The sequence below is a fragment of the Balaenoptera musculus genome, chromosome 1 (assembly GCF_009873245.2).
Source record: "Balaenoptera musculus isolate JJ_BM4_2016_0621 chromosome 1, mBalMus1.pri.v3, whole genome shotgun sequence".
Classification (NCBI taxonomy): Eukaryota; Metazoa; Chordata; class Mammalia; order Artiodactyla; family Balaenopteridae; genus Balaenoptera; species Balaenoptera musculus.
The window spans coordinates 172,135,800-172,156,714 of NC_045785.1; positions in this window are offsets into that span (position 1 = coordinate 172,135,800).

Sequence of the window (20,915 nt, forward strand, 5' to 3'; positions counted from 1 at the left end):
TTATTTATTTTATTCATTTACTTTTGGCTGCGTTGGGTCTTCTTCGTTGCTGCGCACAGGCTTTCTCTAGTTGCAGCAAGTGCGGGCTCCTCTTCCTTGTGGTGCACGTGCTTCTCATTGAGGTAGCTTCTCTTGTTTCGGAGCATGGGCTCTAGGCACACGGGCTTCAATAGTTGTGGCTCACAGGCTTAGTTGCTCCACAGCATGTGGGATCTTCCCAGACCTGGGATAGAACCTGTGTCCCCTGCATTGGCAGGTGGATTCTTAACCACTGCGCCACCAGGGAAGTCCCTGAACAATATTATATAAGTTAATGGTGTGCAATATAGTAATTCACAATTTTTAAAGGTTATACTCCATTTATAGTTATTATAAAATATTGGCTATATTCCCCATGTTGTACAATATATCCTTGTAGCTTATTTTATACCTAATAGCTTGTACCTCTTAATCCTCTACCCCTATATTGCCCCTCCCTCGTCCCTCTCCCCACTGATAACCATTAGTTTGTTCTCTATATCTGTGAGTCTGCTTCTTTTTTGTTATATTCACTAGTTGGTTGTATTTTTTAGACCCCACATATAAGTGATAACATACGGTATTTGTCTTTCTCTATCTGACTTATTTCACTTAGCATAATGCCCACCAAGTCCATCCATGTTGTTGCAAATGGCAAAATTTCATTCTTTTTTACGGCTGACTAGTATTCCATTGTATATATATACCACATCTTCTGTATCCATTCATCTGTTGATGTACCCTTATGTTGCCTCCATATCTTGGCAATTGTAAATGATGCTGCTACGAACATTGGGGTGCATGTATCTTTTTGAATTAGTGTTTTTGGTATTTTTTCAGATATATACCCAGGTGTGGAACTGCTGGAACATATGGTAGTTCTATTTTTAGTTTTTTGAGAAATCTCCATATCGTTTTCCATGGTGGCTGCACCAATTTACATTGCCACCAACAGTGTATGAGGGCTCTCTTTTCTCCACATCCTCACCAACATTTGTCATTTGTGTTATTTTTGATGACAGCCATTCTGACAGGTGTGAGATGATATCTCATTTTGGTTTTGATTTGCATTCCCCTCATGATTAGCCATGTTGAGCATCTTTTCACATGCCTATTGGCCATCTGCATTTCCTCTTTGAAAAAATGTCTATTTAGTTCTTCTACCTAATTTTTAATTGGGTTGTTTGTTCTTCTGATGTTGTGTTGGATGAGATATTTATGTTGGATATTTAATCCTTTATCAGTCATATCATTTGCAAATATTTTCTCCCATTCAGTAGGTTGTCTTATCACTTTATCAATGGTTTCCTTTGCTGTGCAAAAGCTTTTAAGTTTATTTAGGTCCCATTTGTTTATTTTTGCTTTTATTTCCTTTGTTTTATGAGACAGATCCAAAAAAATATTGCTATGATTTATGTCAAAGAGTGTTCTGCTTATGTTTTCCTCTAAGAGTTTTACAGTATCCGGTTTTACATTTAGGTCTTTAATCCACTTTGAGTTTATTTTGGTGTATGGTGTTAAAGAATGTTTTAATTTCATTCCTTTACATGTAGCTGTCCAGTTTTCCCAGCACCACTTATTGAAGAGACTGTCTTTCCTCCATTGTATATTCTTGCCTCCTTTGCTGTAGATTAATTGACCATAGATGCATGGGTTTATTTCTGGACTTTCTATCCTGTTGCATTTATATACTTGTCTGTTTTTGTGCCAGTACCATAATGTTTTGATTACTGTAGCTTTGTAGTCTAGTCTGAAGTCAGGGAGCATGATTCCTCCAGCTCTGTTCTTCTTTCTCAAGATTGCTTTGGCAATTCAGGATATTTTGTGCTTCCACACAAATTAAAAAAAAATTTGTTCCAGTTCTGTGAAAAATGCCATTGGTAATTTGATAGGGATTGCATTGCATCTGTAGATTGCCTTGGGTAGTATGGTCATTTTAAGAATATTGGTACCAATAAGGACATACATATCGATAATTATCTTAAATATAAATGAACTAAATGCTCCAGTCAAAAACCACAGAGTGACTGAATGGATACAAAAACAAGACCTGTATATATACTGCTTACAAAAGACTCACTTCAGATCTAGAGACACACGCAGATTGAAGGTGAGGGGATGGAAAAAGGTATTCCATACAAATGGAAATCAATAGACAGCTGGAGTAGCAATACTTATATCAGACAATACATACTTTAAAATGAAGACTTTAAAAGAGACTAAGAAGGACACTACATAATGATCAAGTGATCAATCCAAGAAGAAGATATAACAATTATAAATATATTTGCACCTGACATAGGAGCACCTAAATATATAAGGCAAATATTAACAAACATAAATGGAGAAATTGACAGTAACACAGTAATAGTAGGGAACTTTAACACCCCACTTACATCAATGGTCAGATCATACAAACAGAAAATCAATAAGGAAACACAGGCCTTAAATAACACATTAGACCAAGTGGACTTAATTGCTATTTATAGAGCATTCCACCCAATAGCAGCAGAATACTCATTCTTTTCAAGTGTGCATGGAACGTTTTCCAGAATAGGACACATGCTAGGCCACAAAACAAGCCTCAGTAAATATCAGAAAACTGAAATCATGTAAAGCACCTTTTCTGACACAATGCTATGAGACTAGAAATCAACTACAAGAAGAAAAACTGCAAAAACACAAACACATGAAGGCTAAACAATACGCTACTAAACAACCAATGGATCACAGAAGAAATCAAAGAGGAAATCAAAAAATACCTAGAAACAAATGACAACAAAAACACGATGACCCCAAACCTATGGTATGGAGCAAAAGCAGTTCTAAGAGGAAAGTTTTGGCCATACAAGCTCACCTCCAGAAAGAAGTAAACAACCTAACCTTACATCTAAAGTAAGGAGAGAAAGAAGAACAAACATAACCCAAAGTTAGTAGAAGGAAATAAATCATAAAGATCAGAGCAGAAATAAATGAAATAGACCAAAAAAAAAAAAAAAATAGAAAAGATCAATGAAACTAAAAGCTGGTTTTTTGAAAAGATAAACAAAATTGATAAACCTTTAGCCAGACTCCTCAAGAAAAAAAGGGAGAGGGCCCAAATCAATAAAATCAGAAATGAAAAAGAAGTTACAAGTGACATCACAGAAATACAAAGGATCATAAGAGACTACCATGAGCAATTATACACCAGTAACATGGACAACTTAGAAGAAATGGGCAAATTCTTGGAAAGGTACAATCTCCCAAGACTGAACCAGGAAGAAATAGAAAATATGAACAGACCAATTACCAGTACTGAAATTAAATCAGTAATTTAAAAACTCCTAACAAATAAAACTCCGTGACCAGATGGCTTCATAGGTGAATTCTACATAGGTGAATTCTAATTCTTCTCTTCAGAGAAGAGTTAACACCTATCCTTCTGAAACTATTCCAGAAAATTACAGAGGAAGGAATACTTCTGAACTCATTTTATGAGGCCACCATCACCCCAATACCTGAACCAGGAAGATACCACAAAAAAAGAAAATTACAGGCCAATGTCACTGATGAACAGGGATGCAAAAATCCTCAACAAAATACTAGCAGACCGAATCCAACAATACATTAAAAGGATAATACACCATGATCAAGTGGGATTTATCTCAGGAACTCAATAATTTTTCAATAGCTGCAAATCAGTCAATGTGATACAGCATATTAACAAATTGAAGAATAAAAACCATATGATCATCTCAGATGCAGAAAAAGCTTTTGATAAAATTCAACATTCATTTATGATAGAAACTCTCCAGGATGTGGGCACAGAGGGAACCTACCTCAACATAATAAAGGCCATCTATGACAAACCCACAGCTAACATCACACTCAGCAGTGAAAAGTTGAAAGCATTTCCTCTAAGATCAGGAACAAGACAAGGATGCCCACTCTTACCACTTTCATTCAACGTAGCATTGAAAGTCCTAGCCACAACAATCAAACAACAAAAAATAAACAAAAGGAATCCAAATTGGAAAGGAAGACGTAAAACTGTCACTGTTTGTAGATGACATGATATACATAGAAAATTCTAAAGATGTCACCAGAAAACTACTAGAGCTCATTCATGAATTCAGTAAAGTTGCAGTATACAAAATTAATATACAGAAATCTGTTGCATTTCTATACACTAAAAATGAACTATCAGAAAGAGAAATTTAGCAAACAATCCCATTTATTACTGCATCAAAAAGAATAAAATACCTAGGAATAAACCTACCTACAGGAGGTGAAAAACCTGTACTCAGAAAACTATAAGATGCTAATAAAAGAAACTGAAGACAGCACAAACAGATGGAAAGATATACCATGTTCTTGGATTGGAAGAATCAATATTATTAACATGGTATTTTAGCACAGCATCCCAGGAAGACTAAGACACTTTCCATAGAAATATGACAATTTTATTAGATTAAGGTCATTCTCTATTGGATATGCCTGATGATTATTTCTTTAAATATTTTGTTAGCTATTTTAAATTACAAAATCCATACATATTTTCTAATTACCTGTACTCTACCTCACATTCTCACTCATTTTGAACCAACAGATAAACCAGTGTTAACCAATGTGAGTTAATCAATGTTTATTCTTTTCCCATGTGTTACAGAAAGATACATAGAAAGATTCGACAGAATAGTTAGAGAGCAAAAGAGGTAGAGCACGTTAGAATCCCTTTTTCACTTTTTACAAAAATAGGTGTATACTATAAACATTATTCTGAATCTTGGTATATTAACAATTTATTATTTGTTTAATTTGTATCAATTTATCATTAACATATACAAATGAATATTTATTTTGAAAATGTCTTCAAAACACTGGCACAGTAGTATTCCTAACAGATGCTGTTAGTTTCAGGTGTACAGCAAAGTGATTCCGTTATCCATATACATGGAATAATTAGTTTTTTATTACCTCCATCTTATGGCAAATTCATTTTAAGTTGTACATTGACATACAAATATAGGCATTTCTCACTATGCACAGTTCTTACATGCACAAATTTCTATTATCATAGTTAGTTAAATGACCCCATTTCCCTCTCGAAACATGATATGAATTTCAGTTACCATGTGTAATTGCATACAGTATAAACTTGACTGCCAGCTCTTTGGATGCACACCATGATCAGTGACCAATCACATTACTTCCATCAAACTCGATAACTATTCTGTCACTCTGTGTTTGTTGTTCAGCTCTTGCACAGACAGCAAAGTGTGTATTTATAACCAGTTATTGCTGGTTATAAACCCAGTGATTAACCCATGTGAAATTTTACAAAAAGAAGAGTTGTCCGACAAAGATGAAACTGCAGCAAACAAAAGTGAGAATGCTGGAAGTGAAATTTAAATTGAATGTATAGTAAATCATAGAATAAATAGCTGACCATGGGAATGTTGATACAGCTGTCATTCTAGAGATTCTAGATATGCAGCCAGAGAAACTTAGTCTAGGCAACATTATCAAAATAAACAAGAAAAATGATTGTGAAAAAAAGGATAAAGATGTCCCAGAGGAAGTGACACTGGCAAAAACTTCCCATTAGAGGAACCGAGAGACATTGATATTTCATGACATTTAAAACTGCAAAGGATAATATGTTGGAAGTTTATCCAAACTTAGGAAGGAGTTATAATTCATCAAAACACAGAAGGATGCTCACTCTGTTTCATAAACCATATGGCGAGAAAAGGAGAGCATTTTTCAAACTTGATAAAATTTTTTTAAAAAGCAGGGAAAAATAACACTCTTAATACTCAATGTTTCTAATGTTTAACATTACAATGTCCTAAATATCTATTAGCTGTATTGGGTTTTGTTTTGTTTTTCAAATTCTGTATATATTTGACCAGCAGTTGCAGAGTGTTTAGTGTTTTAGCAACTAAAACAAAACAAAAGTGTCACAGAGCAATTATCATTTTCACATTGATTTTTAAGATCACTTGCACTGAAATTTTTAGAGTCCTGGTATTGCCTTTCTGTTCATACATCTTCATATACAAGTTTAGTTTTTGTTTAATGTTAGGGTTTTTTTTCTGACACATATAGTTTTAGATATTATAATTTAAAGACAAAAAATAAAAGCAGATTTACAGAGATATATGATAAATTCTATAATTTTGAATAAGGGAATGCTATATTTTATAAAATAATAACAGCTTGTAAACAATGAGTCCACACCAACATTTAGAACAACGTCTTTTAAAATCTCAGTTAGATAAACCCTGATAATTTAATTAATGCTCTTATAATATGCTGATAACTTTTTCATGATAACTTGGAATTTTAAAAATAAAATGCCTGCAACAAAATTAAGAATTTTTTGGCCCCAACAATAATATTTTAGGTAACCTCCTCCCCAAATCTGTAATTAGACAGAAGCAAACTCTAATTACTTTATAAATTAAAAATTTTCCTTACATAATCAGAATAAAAAGAACAGAACTAACTTGGTGCAAAAAACACAGAATGTACAAGAGCTAACACAGATTTGGGGCATTTCTTGCAAACAACAACAATAGCTTGGGTTTAATAAAAATTTACAGCCAATTAAATGATAATTTAACTAAACATTTTTTATCAAGTTATTTGTTTCAATTCAAGAATCTATTAAATATAGACTGAGAATCTTATTTTTAGCAAACCACTTAAATTCTCTATGCTGATTTTCACCAATTTAATCATATAGTAATTCCTAAATGCATTCAAACTATTTTTGTATGTGAAGCTATATGTTACTAGTTATAATTATGACTACATGTAAATCTGTATGAACATAGCTATGTCTACTGATGTTTCGTATGCCCATCTTGGAAATATATGAAAACTGGCAATCTATACTGGATATACTTTTCCAATACAGGCATACTTCTTTCTATTGCACTTTGATTTATTGCATTTTGCATATATTGCATTTTTTAATAAGTTGAAGGTTTGTGGCAGCCCTGCATGGAGCAAGGCTATTGGTGCCATTTTCCCAACAGCATTATTTTTTTAAATTAAGGTATGTACATTTTTTTGGCATAACGGTATTGCACACTTAATAGACTACAGCATAGTGTAAATATAACTTATATGAACTGGGAAACAAAAAATTTATGTGACTCACTTTATCATGAAACTCCCTTCATTGGGGTGGCCTGGAACAGAATGCACAGCATCTCCAAGGTATACATCTAACCTTGATACAACAAATTTACTCAATTAAAATGAAATCAATTTTCAATAATAACTGCCAATAGTTTTCAATATTCTTTTTGTCATTCACTATATCAGCTTTGAGTAGCTTTCTATTTTTTATTTTTTGTAAATTTATTTATTTTATTTATTTATTTTTGGCTGCATTGGGTCTTTGTTGCTGTGCATGGGCCCTCAATAGTTGCTGCGAGTGGGAGCCACTCTTCATTGTGGTGCGCGGGCTTCTCATTGCCGTGGCCTCTCCTGCTGCAGAGCATGGGCTCTAGGCACGTGGGCTTCAATAGTTGTGGCATGCGAGCTCTAGAGCAGAGGCTCAGTACCTGTGGCACACGGGCCCAGCTGCTCCATGGCATGCGGGATCTTCCCGGACCAGGCCTCGAACCTGTGTCCCCTGCGTTGTTAGGAGGATTCTTAACCACTGCACCACCAAGGAAGCCCTGAGTAGCTTTTTAAAACAGGTTATTTGAAGTACTTGTGACTGAAGAAAGTGTTAGTATAAAATATATTTTCTATAAACTCTTTTGTTGTATTCAAGCTGATATTTTCATATCATTTTGAAAGATCAAGTTGTGATTTTGAAAGGCATAAACATACCAAATAAAGGCATTAACATTCTCTCATGTATTCTGGTTCAATATAAAATTAGTGTATATGTATGTTTATATGTGCATTACAGTTATTTTATATCTGTACACATATTTTATATATATACACACATGTATATGCGTGTATCATAGGTACATATGGAATAAAAATTAAATTTTTTGAAATCTGATTTGTAATTGGTTGTCAGAATTTGCAACAACTAGAATTATCCAGTGTTCAAATTTCTCCTGACAACTAGGGTTGTCATTCTTTTGGACTAACCTGTAAAAATTTAGAAATTTGCAATAACTTGCAAGATTTAAAAATTAATTTTATATTACTACATTTGTATTTTATAGTATTATATTAGCAACATTATAGTAGCTTTGGAGCCTGGTTTCACTAGTGTCCTTTCTACTGATGTTCTGAAGAACCCAAACACGTTCACTTGAAACAGTGAAAGCTTTCCAACTCCAATGCAGTTGGTTTTATTTAAATTATACTTTCAGACTACTATCTAAATGTTTGAAGCCAAAATAATTAAATACACTGTATACTTATCAAATGATTCCTAAGCCATTGGTCAAATAAATTATGTGATCCTGGCAAATACTGCTAAGATGTATGATTTTTGCTTTTAATGAACAATATATAGCAGTGAAGCAAAACAAATATTTGACCAGAATTAAAAGACCTTGTAAGGCTATCAAATTTCCATTGAAATATGACTCATGATATTAATACTTTTAACCTTGCAGAAGATCTAAAAAATAGACATAATTTTAGTTGAACAAACTACACCAATTATCTGCTTGTCAACAGTTGACAAATCATTTATTTTCACAGTTCAATGTGATGGTAAACAATAAAAATGTCTGTTACTATAATCAAAGTGTATTGCTGTATATCATGCAATGACAATCTAGAGCAGTTTTCAATTACTCTAAGGCCAGATTTCTTTTTGACAATTGACTCAACAGAAAGTTGACCACTTGCTCACTTGATCAAATTACAAATACTGGGAAGCAGAACTTCTATCTCTTGAGGAGAAAATACAGTAGTTTGGTAATGAGTAATATTAGAATTCCTTAATATGGAAATCTTAACACTGCAAAAAAATGTGAAAGTGAATTAAAGCACGTATAATCATGTAATGTTTGGTCATAAAAGGACACTTCTAATTAGCATTCCTCTATTCGCTTTACTATGCTGGAAATGATCAGTTCTGTGATTACATTATAGCTTCATTCAGAATTAACAAAAGATGTATTGCTATATAAGATATTTTCTTATATTTTCAGTTACATGAAAATTAACATAAAATTGCATTGATTCTACTTGGAAGTATAATAAACATGGCTAGTATAGGAAATTATACTTAGATATTGGTTTCAGTTTTTTAAAAAAAATGCTTGGCATCTTTATTTATTTAATTGTAAAATGTAAATCAATACTAATCTTTCTAATTTCCAGGTTTCCAATTGCCTCAACAGTAGGTCATCTAATACTTTTTTTCTGACATCATCTGGACCTTACTTCCCATCAAATCCTTCCAAATTCAGAAATCTGAACAGTTTTACGTGTGTTGCTGCCACGACACTATGATTAATACATTGTTCACAACTATAGGTGCTATAATATTGAATGAAAAAACAAAGAAAAGGATGAAATGACAGTTTAAGATAATTTAATAAAATAATTTTGTTCCTTCCTATATCTATATTTATGTTTTCATGAGAAGAAATATAAGACCTTTTCAATGTTGTTGTAATCAAATGATAGTATGAGTCAAGAGAAAATAGGTTTATATTTTAAGGAAAAGAGTAGACTTAAACTGATGACCTGTCCAAATGAGTAACAGAGCTGGTTAACTCATTTTTCCTCTTGGTTAAGCAATAAAGAAATTTATACTAAAATCTTAACTAGAATTAACATCAAAAGACGTAGCTCCATTCTGCAGAGTATTGATTATGGCAGATATTATATTATTTGGACTTTACTGGGTACTTCCTAGAGATGTTATACGTCTGTTTTACCTGTCAGTCTCCTTAACTATATTTTTCGATATATCTTTTGTATACAGCAAGAGTTAGTCTATTTGGACCAACTTTTGCTTTATTCTTTTTTCTTTTTTCTTTATTCATTTTTGAGAGTTCAAAGTTTATTTATGAAAAGTATTAGTGATAACCCTCTAGGTGCAACAAAGTGCTCATATCTAATAACAAATATTAACTTCGCCACAATTGGGCTAGAAGTGAAAGGGAGGAAATGATACATTCTATTTCATATGTATGCTAACTTCACAGATTTAAGGACATATATTGTCAAAACATCCAGGAGACATTCTATAAAATTTGAAGACCACACTGTTTAATAACCTTTGGTTATAAATTAAACTGCCTTATAAAATATCCTCTTATCTTGAATTTGGTCCAGGACAGATTTTTTTTTTTTCAAATTCAGCTTTAAAATGACTCTTTAAGTGGCATGGACATATATACACTACCAAATGTAAAGTAGATAGCTAGTGGGAAGCAGTCGCATAGCACAGGGAGATCAGCTCAGTGCTTTGTGACCACATAGAGGGGTAGGATAGCGAGGGTGGGAGGGAGACGCAAGAGGGAGGGGATATGGGGATATATGTATATGTATAGCTGATTCACTTTGTTATAAAGCAGAAACTAACACACCATTGTAAAGCAATTATACTCCAATAAAGATGTTTAAAAAAAAATGACTCTTTAAGAGGTGATATCAGGTAGAAACTTTCAAACTATTGGCTCCAGATGCCTAATTCCCTGATTTGCTGATTCATCTCATAAGCAATCTCAAAACCGTCAACTTGCTCAACAACAACAAAAATGTGAGCCCTACAGTCTTTGCCAAAAAGGAAGTTTCTTTTCTTAAACAGCTGGTCTTTGAATGTTCAATTTAATGACTCACAAAATAAAAGCTATCAAATATTACCAAAAACATAGCCATTGTGCTTAGCTTTGCTCCAAGGAATCTGAGCCCATCCAGACACTGAATCTGGCAGCAAAGCATTGTTCCTTCTGTCAGTGACACCTATACCTGATTTAAGGTGTCTTTGAGACAAGGAAAGAGCATTGAACTTGAGTTAAACCTAACCCAAGATCAAATATCTCAGAAACCAATGCAGATACTTTATTTGCCATGTCTCACAATTCTCCAACCAGAATGATACAAACCTAAGCTCAGCATTTTATGAATAATTTGTGAAATAGTCTCTTTTTTGTGGAACTCAATCAATTTCTTGAGCACACCTAAAGTATCATAATGAGGAAATGGTATAGTTCAGAGCCACTAAAGGAATTCATATAATGTTCTCCCCGGAGGTTAGTTATGCCAAAGAAAACTGCCTTAAAAATGAAATTAAAATGCCAGTGGATTAAAACCCTTTGTTGCTGTCAAGGATATAACTTAAATAAGAGTTAAAGGGAGGCTTGACATTCTACCTAGCATTTATACTTATTGTAGGGGAATGTTTTATTTTACCTTTCTCCATGACTTTCAGGAAAAGAGAAAAATCTAGGAAGTATGATGTCATGTACAATAATATTGTAAACCAGAAGAAAGAGTGTATATAGGTGTTTTTATTTGTTTTTAACATCACTAAATTCACATTAGGAAAACAATGACTATGCTCTTTAAATGCCTTATAATTTTTGGCAATAGTAACAGATTTTTACCACCACAGTTGAACTATAGTAAATTTTACTTGAAGGTCAGTGAACACCTGTTATTTATATACTAGAACAGTGTCATCTGGATACAGAGGGAGTCTACAAGTCAAATATTGCTTTGGTAATGCTGGTAACCCCATATTTTTTTACATGTGAACTTCCTTTGATCAGCTATGGTTTCTTTAACACAATTAACACTTCATATATTTAAAAACCATAAAACTTGTGAGTGATTACCATAATTAATATTAGTGTGTAATATTTTATTCCAACTTTTGTTAAATGAAATCAACTTTGGATGAAAAAGCATTCAATTCTGCTTGAAATAAGCAATGTTTTATAGATGTCGGGTTTATTTAAATTAGAAGAGTACTAGCACATGTGCATACACACACATACACACACAAATGCACGAATGAGGAAAGCTCCAAGGTGTTACAACAGATTTCTTACTATTGGTATTGCCTTAATGGCAGAAATATATGAAGAAAATTATTTTAAAATCTTTATAAGAACATTCAAAAAATGAAACAATTGCAAAGTAATGATTACCAATATTTTAAAATAAGACTTATTTTCAGTAAGCAATTTACTATGTATTTTAACGTATATATAAAATTTATAATAGGAAAAATCCAACAGATGTAAAGATTAAACAATACTTTTTAAAAAATTTAATAGAGTTTAGTTTTAGAGAAGTTTTAGGTTTATAGAAAAATTGAGCAGAATGTCCCCATATACCTCCACTTTCCTCACACAGTTTCTATTATTAAAATCTTGCATAATTGTGGTGACTTTGGTACAAGTGAGGTACCAATACCCATCCATCATTATTTGCTAAAGTCCATAGTTTACATAAGGGTTTACTCTTTGTGTTATAATTCTATGGTTCTGACAAACACATAATGTCATATATCCACCATCACAGGGTTAAACAGAACAGCTTCAATGCCCTAAAATCCCCTGTGTTTCATGTGCTCATCCCTCCCTTCCTCCTCTTGAACCCCTGGAAAATCCTGATCTTTTACATTTCTATGGTTTTTCCCTTTACAGATGGCATAAAGTGGAATTTTACAGCATGTAGCTCTTTCACACTGGCTCCTTTTACTTAGCAATATGCATTTAAGGTTCCTCCATGTATTTTCATGGTTTGGTAGTACACCTCCTTATTTCTCTTAATCAGATTAAATTGTATAAATGTACCACAGTTTATCAATTTACCTATTGAAGAACATCTTGGTTGCTTCCATGTCTTGGTTATTATGAATAAACCTCTTATAAACAGTAGTTGAAGGTTTTTGTGTGTACTTAAGTTATCAACTCATTTGGGTAAATTATCTAGGAGCATGATTTTTGTATTTTTATGTTAAGACTACATTTAGCTTTTTAAGAAACTGCCAAACTGTATTCCAAAGTGGCTGTACAATTTTTCATCCCCATCAACAATGAATGAGAGTTCCTATTGCTCCACATTCTCTCCAGTATATGGTCTTGTCAGTGTTTTAGATTTAGTGTGTAGTGATTTCTCATTGTTGTTTTAATTTGCATTTCCGTGATGACATATGATGTTGAACGTCTTTTCATATGCTTATTTGTCATCTGTATGTCTTCTATCATGAGGGGTCTTTTCGGATATTTTGCTCATTTACTAATAGCTTTTTAAAAATGAGTACTGTTGAATTTTTAGAGTTCTCTGTATATTTTGGATACAAGTCCTTTATCAGAAATATGTTATGCAAATATATTCTCCCAGTCTATGTTTTTTGTTTTTTTTTTATTCTCTGAAGAGTATGTTAGAGCAAAAGATCTAAATTTTAATGAAATCTGACATCAATTATTTCTTTCATGGATTGTGCTTTTGGTGTGGTATCTAAAGAGTTGCTACCAAACTCAAGATCACCTAGATATTCTCCTGTGCTATCGTGTCAAAGTTTAATAGTTTCATGTTTTACGTTTAGATCTATGATCCATCTTGAATTAATTATTGTGATATATAAGGTCTGTATCTAGATTTTTTTATTCAAGTATAATTGACTTACAATATTATATTAGGTCCAGGTATACAACATAACGATTCTATATTTTTATATATTACAAAATAATCACCATGACAGGAGGGCCGGGCTCGGGGCAGGGGTTCCTGGCCCCGCCCTCCCGCCCGCGCCGCCGGAATTCGGGCGGGGCCAGCGGAAGTCGGTCGAGGCGGCTGGTGATGTCTTGCCTACGTGGCGGGGAGCGCCAACTCCTGTTTCCCGCGCGTCTCTGGGAGGCCTGGGGGACAGCCGGGGCGTCGCGGCCCGGGAAAGGGAGCGGAAGTCAGCGCCGAAGCCGCGGAAGGAGGGGCGGCCGGCGGAGGCCCTGCAGTCCTTGAAGCAGGTTCAGCTGTACTCCTGCCCGAACGGGGGTGTGAGACTGGAGTGTGGCCGCGCGGTGCTTTGTGCAGATGGCAGTGGCCAAGAGGGCACCTAGCTTCTGGTGCTCAAGTCTGAATGGCGGGAGCCTGATGGCTCGGGGTACAGTGTGACTCCTCCGATTCCCCAGCCAACCTCTCCAAGGGGCTCCCATTTCTGAGAGTGAGGTCTGCATTTCTGTGGTCCTCAAGTGGGAAACTGGCAGAAGAAGTGCGGGGGAAACTTATAGCTTAAGGGACACAGGACTTGAAAGATATTTGATGGTGCCAGAAAAGGATATGGCAAGCAAGAATATTTGTTTAAATTGAAGTCAAGACCTTCCTTCTTGGTGGAGCTTCCCAGATAAAAAAGGACTAGCTCTCAGAAGTTTACCCCTTTTCAAAATGCCTGTTGTTGGGGGAAGATGTGGCCAGGGAAGGATGGACCATCTGTGGCAAAATAGTTGGGAATAGCCTGCAACTCAGAGTTGAAGTGGAGTGACGACATGGTGCAGCATTTCAGCCATTTTTTGGGTAATTGGAAAAATTATATTCCTCAAGGCAGAAAATTGCAACAACTCAGAAATATGGCAGTGGACTAAGCTTCTGGACTGACGTGAAGATGACTTCCGAAGTAAGTGTTAATGGATAATTAGAAAATTTAGAATACCCAGGGATGTCAATAGCCTGAATAAAAAGAATGGGATTTCTTGGAAAAAAAAAAAAAAATCACCATGATAAGTCTAGTTACCATCTATCACCATACGAAATTATTATAATATTATTGACTATTTTCCTTATGATGTATGTTACTTCCCTCTAATTTATTTTGTAACTGGAAGTTTGTACGTCTTAACCTCCTTCACCTGTTTAACTCGCTGTCCTCCTACTCCCCCTCATCTCTGGCAACCACCAGTTCGTTCTCTGTATCTATGAATCTATTTCTGTTTTATGTTGTTTTGTTTTTTAGATTCCACATATTGGTGAACTCATGCAGCATTTGCCTTTCTCTCTGACCAATTTCACTCAGCATAATACTCTCTAGGTTCATCCATGTTGTCCCAAATGGCTGAGTAATATTCCATTTTATACACACACATACACACACACACACACACACACCACATCTTTATCCATTCATCTATGGCTGGGCACTTAGGTTGCTTTCATATCTTGGCTATTATAAATAATGCCAAAATGTACTTAAAGGTGCACATATCTTTTCAAATTGGTGTTTGTTTTCTTTGGAAAAATACCCAGGAGTGGAATTTCTGGCTCATATGGTGATTCTATTTTTAATTTTTTGAAAATTGTTTCCATACTGTTTTCAATAGTGACTACACCAATTTACAGTCCTACCAACTGTGCAAAAGAGTTCCCTTTTCTCCACATTCTTGCCCACACTTGTTATTTGTTGTCTTTTTGATGACAGCCATTTTGACAGGTGTGAGATGATATCTCATTGTGGTTTTGATTTGTATTTCCCTGATAATTAGTGATGCTGAGTATCTCTTCATGTGTCTCTTTGCCGTCTGTATGTCTTCTTTGGAAAAATGCCTATTCATGTCCTCTGCCTGTTTTTTAATTGGGTTCTTTCCTTGATATGGAGTTGTATGAGTTCTTTATATTTCGGATTTTAACTCCTTATCAGCTATATCATTTGCAAATATCTTGTCCCATTCAGTAGACTGCCTTTTTGTTTTGTTGACAGTTTCCTTTGCTGTGCAAAAGCTTTTTAGTTTGATGTAGTCCTTTTTGTTTATTTTTGCTTTTGTTTCCCTTGCCCAAAGAAACAAATCCAAAAAATATTGCTAAGACCAATGTCAAAGCGCATACTGCCTATGTTTTCTTCTAGGACTCTAATGGTTTCAGGTGTTACATTTAAGTCTTTAATCCATTTTGAGGTTTTTTTTTGTATATGGTATGAGAAAGTAGTACAGTTTGATTTTTTTGTGTGTAGCTGCCCAGTTTTCACAACACTGTTTTTTGAAGAGGCTTTTTCCACATTTCATATTCTTGCCACCACTGTAGTAGATTAATTGACCATATACGTGTTCGTTCATTTCTGGGCTCTCTGCTCTGTTCCATTGGTCTATGTGTCTGTTTTGATTACTGTAACTTTGATAATTCTTCTGATATACTGTAGTATAGTTTGAAATCAGTGAGCATGATACATCCAGGTTTATTTTTCTTTCTCAAGATTGCTTTGGTTATCCAGGGTCTTTCATTTCCATAAAAATTTAAAATTGTTTATTCTAGTCCTGTGAAAAATGCCTTTGATATTTTGATAGAAATTGCATTGAATCTGTAATTGCTATAGGTAGTATGGTCATTTTAACAATATTAATTCTTCCAAATCCTTGAGCATGGTATATCTATTTGTGTCACCTTCAGTTTCTTTCATCAATGTCCTGTAGTTTTCCCCGTATAAGTCTTTTACCTTTTTGGTAAGATTTCTTCCTTGGTATTTTATTCTTTTTTGGTGCAACTGTAAACAGGATGGTTTTCCTAATTTTCCTTTCTGATAGTTCATTGTTAGCGTATAGAAATGCAACAGATTTCTATATATTAATTTTGTATCCTGTACCTTTACTGAATTCATTGATTAATTACAACAGTTTTTTGGTGGCTTCTTTAGGATTTTCTATATATAGCATCAAGTCATCTGAAAACTGGCAGTTTTACTTCCTCCTTTCCAATTTGAATTCCTTGTAATTCTTTTTCTTGTCTGTTGCTGTGGCTACAACTTCCAATACTACATTGAATAAAAGCGGCAAGAGTGGGCATCCTTGTCTTGTTCCTGATCTTAGAGAAAGTGCTTATAGCTTTTCGCCGTTAAGTATATTGTTGGATGTGAGTTTGTCATATATGGCAGTTATTATGTTGAGGTATGGTCCCCTATACGCACTTCATTGAGAGTTTTTAACATAAATAGATGTTGAATTTTATTGAAAGTTTTTTCTGCACCTATTGAGATGACCATATGATTTTTATTCTTCATTTTGTTACTGTGGTTTATCACATTGATTGATTTGTGGATATTGAACCATTCTTGCATCCCTTGGATAAATCCCACTTGATAATGGTGTATGATCCTTTCAACGTATTGTTGAATTTGGTTTGTTAAAATTTGTTAAGAATTTTTGTGTCTATGTTCATTAGTGATATTGGCCTGTAACTTTCTTTTTTTGTGGTGTTTTTGTCTCTTTCGGGTATCAGGGTGTGCTACCTCTGAAAATGATTTTGGAAGCATTCCTTCCTCTACAGTATTTTGGAATATTTTGAGAAGGATTGGTAGTAACTCTTCCTTAAATGTTTGGTAGAATTCATCTGTGAAACTGGTCCTGAACTTTTGTTTGTTGAAAGTTTTAAAATTACTGATTCAATTTTATTACTGGTAATTGATCTGTTCATATTTTCTATTTCTTCTTAATTCAGTCTTGGAATATTGTACATTTATCATTGTGTTTTCATTTTCATTTGTCTCCAGGTATTTTTTTGATTTCTTCTTTTATTTCTTCAGTGATTCATTGGTTGTTCAGTAGCATATTGCTTAGCTTCCATGTGTTTTTGCTTTTTTGCAGTTTTTTTTCTTGTAATTGATTTCTAGTCTCATAGCATTGTGGTCAGAAAAGATACTTGATATGATTTCAATTTTCTCGAATTTACCAAGGCTTATTTCAGTTATTGCATTCCTCAGCTTTGTTTGGTTCTGCGTATTAGATAGGTTGGTTATGTTTCCCAGTCTTGGAGAAGTGGCCTATATAGAAGACGGTCTATGGGAGCCCAGCAGCACACTCCCCTCTGGTCACCAGAGCTATATGCTCTAGAGGCACTCCCCCTGTAGGCTGCATAGGCCTTTCCGTTGTGGCAGGGCTGACTTCTCTGGTGTGCTTATAGGTGGGAATAGCCCCCAGCCTGGTTGGCTGCCAAGCCCTGCCTTGTGTGATTGCTGCTGGCCCACTGGTGGGTGGGTCTAGGTCCCAGTGTGGTTGGCTGCATGGTCTGAGGGATCCTGGGACTGCTGCCAGCCTGCTGGTTGGTGGGTAAGTGGTAGGCACTAACAGGTTAGAGGGACGACTCCAAAATGGCACTTGCCAGCACCATTGTCCTTGCGGTAGAACGCACTCCCCAAAATCGCTGCCACCAGCATCAATGTCCCCAGTGGGAGTCCCAGTTGCCTCTTGCCTCTGTGGGAGGCTCTCCAGCCCTCTGGATCCCATATGCAAGCCCCACTGGGCTTCAAATCTAGAAGATCTGGGGCTCATCCTTCTGGTGCAGGACTCCTGGGCGGGTGGGGAGCCCAATGTGGGGATCAGATCTCCTCTCTCCTTAGAGAGAACCTCTGCAATTGTGATTCTCCTGTTTGTGGGTTGCTACCCTGAGTGTGTGGGTCTTGACTATTTTGCATCTGTGCCCCTCCTACTTGTCTCTTGGTTCCTTCTTTATATCTTTAGTTGTGGAAAACCTTTTCTGCTAGTATTCAGGTTGTTCTCATAGATAGTTGCTCTGTAAATAGTTGTAATTTTGGCCTGTGGGTGGAGGTGAAGCTCAGAGTCTTCCTACTCTGCCATCTTGGCCACTTCCTCCTAGATTTTTTTTTTTTTCATATGGATATCCAATATTCCAGAACCATTTGTTGAAAAGATTATCCTTTCACTATCAAATTTATTTTTCTTCTTTGTCAAAGATATTTGACTGTATTTGTATGAATCTACATCTGGGATCTCAAATCTACTTTATTGATCTATTTATTATTTTGCCAATACCACACTGTCTTGATTACCGTAGCTACATAATAAATCTTGCTGTCAGGTAGTGTCAATTGTCCAATTTTATTTTTCTTCCTCACTATTATATTAGCTATGCCAAGAATTTTGTCTTTCCATATAACAGCGATTTGTTATGAAACTCTCTCAAACCACTGGTATTTTGAAAATGGGAAATAATGTTCTGAAGGGTGATTTTGTAATAATTATTAAAGTGTAAAATATATTTTGTCTTTTACCTTGAAATTGTACTTCTGCTAATTAGACTAAAAATTATTAGGGATGTACACAAGAGTTTAAATAAGACTATTCTTCACACATTTTATTAAAAGAAAACTGAACAAAGTGAAGGATGTGAGCTATTAAAAGGTCAATTATACATTAATTATGTAATAAGTAGTTATAATACAATTTCCTAGACATTTCCCCAAAAGAGTAAATGATACACACAAAGGCTGATATATCCAAATTATGGACAGATACTCAGTAATTAAAATGTATGCTGTGCAATAATAATTTGTGACATGGAAGAGTTTGTTACCTATAGTTGATGAAAAAAGGCTATGAACCATTTGAGGTATACACTCCCAATTTTGAATTAAGAATAGCATATAACTGTTTCTAGTATACAAAAAATTTAGTATGTACTGGTATACTTAATGCCACTGTTTAGGATTTCAGTAGGTACAGACAACTATAATCTGTCTCCACTGCATGAATCAGAAGGATTTATATAACCTGTATATGATCAATTAACAAAACAAAGATAAATATCTTGTAATTTAAAAAAGTAATGCACGTATATAGTTTTTTCTCATAGCATATTCATGATGGCTTGCAAAAAACCCCAGCAGTCTTCTTCCTCAACTTCCTGCAACCTCTAATCTGGATTCCCAGAATCTGTTTTAACTCTTTGAACTCTTTATCCGGGCTTTGCCTCCATATTACTGTTACTTGATTTCTGAAATTTAGATGTATTGTTTTGACTTACTATTATGGTAGTTGAGGATTAGGCACCTCTGCACTACCTTATTCTCCATATATACACCATATATACATACGTATATATATATTTACATATATATATTTGTGTGTGTATGTACATATATATATATAAAATATGTAATAACAGTGTTCAATTTGAAAACACAGTATAATCTACTCTTTTTTCCTGAGATTCTGAAATTTCAAATTAGTGTTCTACAGCTGGTTGATTTTTGCTTGTCTTCACTTGGGCAGCCTTTTACTTGGAGACGTGTGCTATTCACAGAGTTGTTATTTCTTTATTTCCATGCTTCAGCAGCAGGTTTCTCTGTGTTCTCATTCTGGTGCAGGTAACAATTGCCTGTTAAGTTCCCTGAATTCATCTCCCATTTTTCTTAAGGCTTTTATTTTCCATATTTTGTTCTTTTTCCTTCATGTGGCATTTCTTTAACTATGTCTTTTAAGGCTTCCAATGATTATTTTTATTTCCTGTATTGTATTTTTAATTTTTAATAACTTTTATCCTCAGATGTTTCTTTTAATGTTACGTTATTTTTTATATAAATACCAAGACCTTCTAATTTCTCTACAGTATATTACATTTTAAAAAATGTTTTCTTCTCATTTCTTTGTTTGGGAGAATGTTTCTTCACCTCTCTTGATGATTTCTTCTGTGAGTTAGGAAAACTTTACCATAAAACGCCTGATCTCTCTCAGCCCCCTAACCACAATGCAATAAGCCAGGGCAGGTGAATTTTGAAAACCAAATTGTGAGTTTCAAAGGTAAAACTGAGCGTGTATTACTCTGTGCCCTCCTTTTTTCTGTCTCTTGGAATCAAGTTGCCTATCTAGGTCACACATTGCTGTGTTCCAGGCACAAGCTCTGTCCCTTAGAGGCAGGGGTGAGGGGGATTGGATGCAGCACTGGTATTTGTTGCCATGTTTGGATAATTCTGAGACCTGTATTAAGAAGCACACTTGCCTGTGAATATAAGTTGAAGTGCCCAGGAATAGTTTTATCCATCAGTAACAAAGATGACACTTTAATCTTCTATTTGCCAGCTCTCAGAGTTATTTCTCAGTTAGTTTGATATTGACAGGCGAGGTAGGTATTGCTCATCACTCCTACCCCCATTAAGATATTAACACCCAGAATTATTATTTTCTCTTTGAATTACTGTTTTTTTAATTTGTTTGCTTTTATCTCTCTCCTATAGCTTCCCT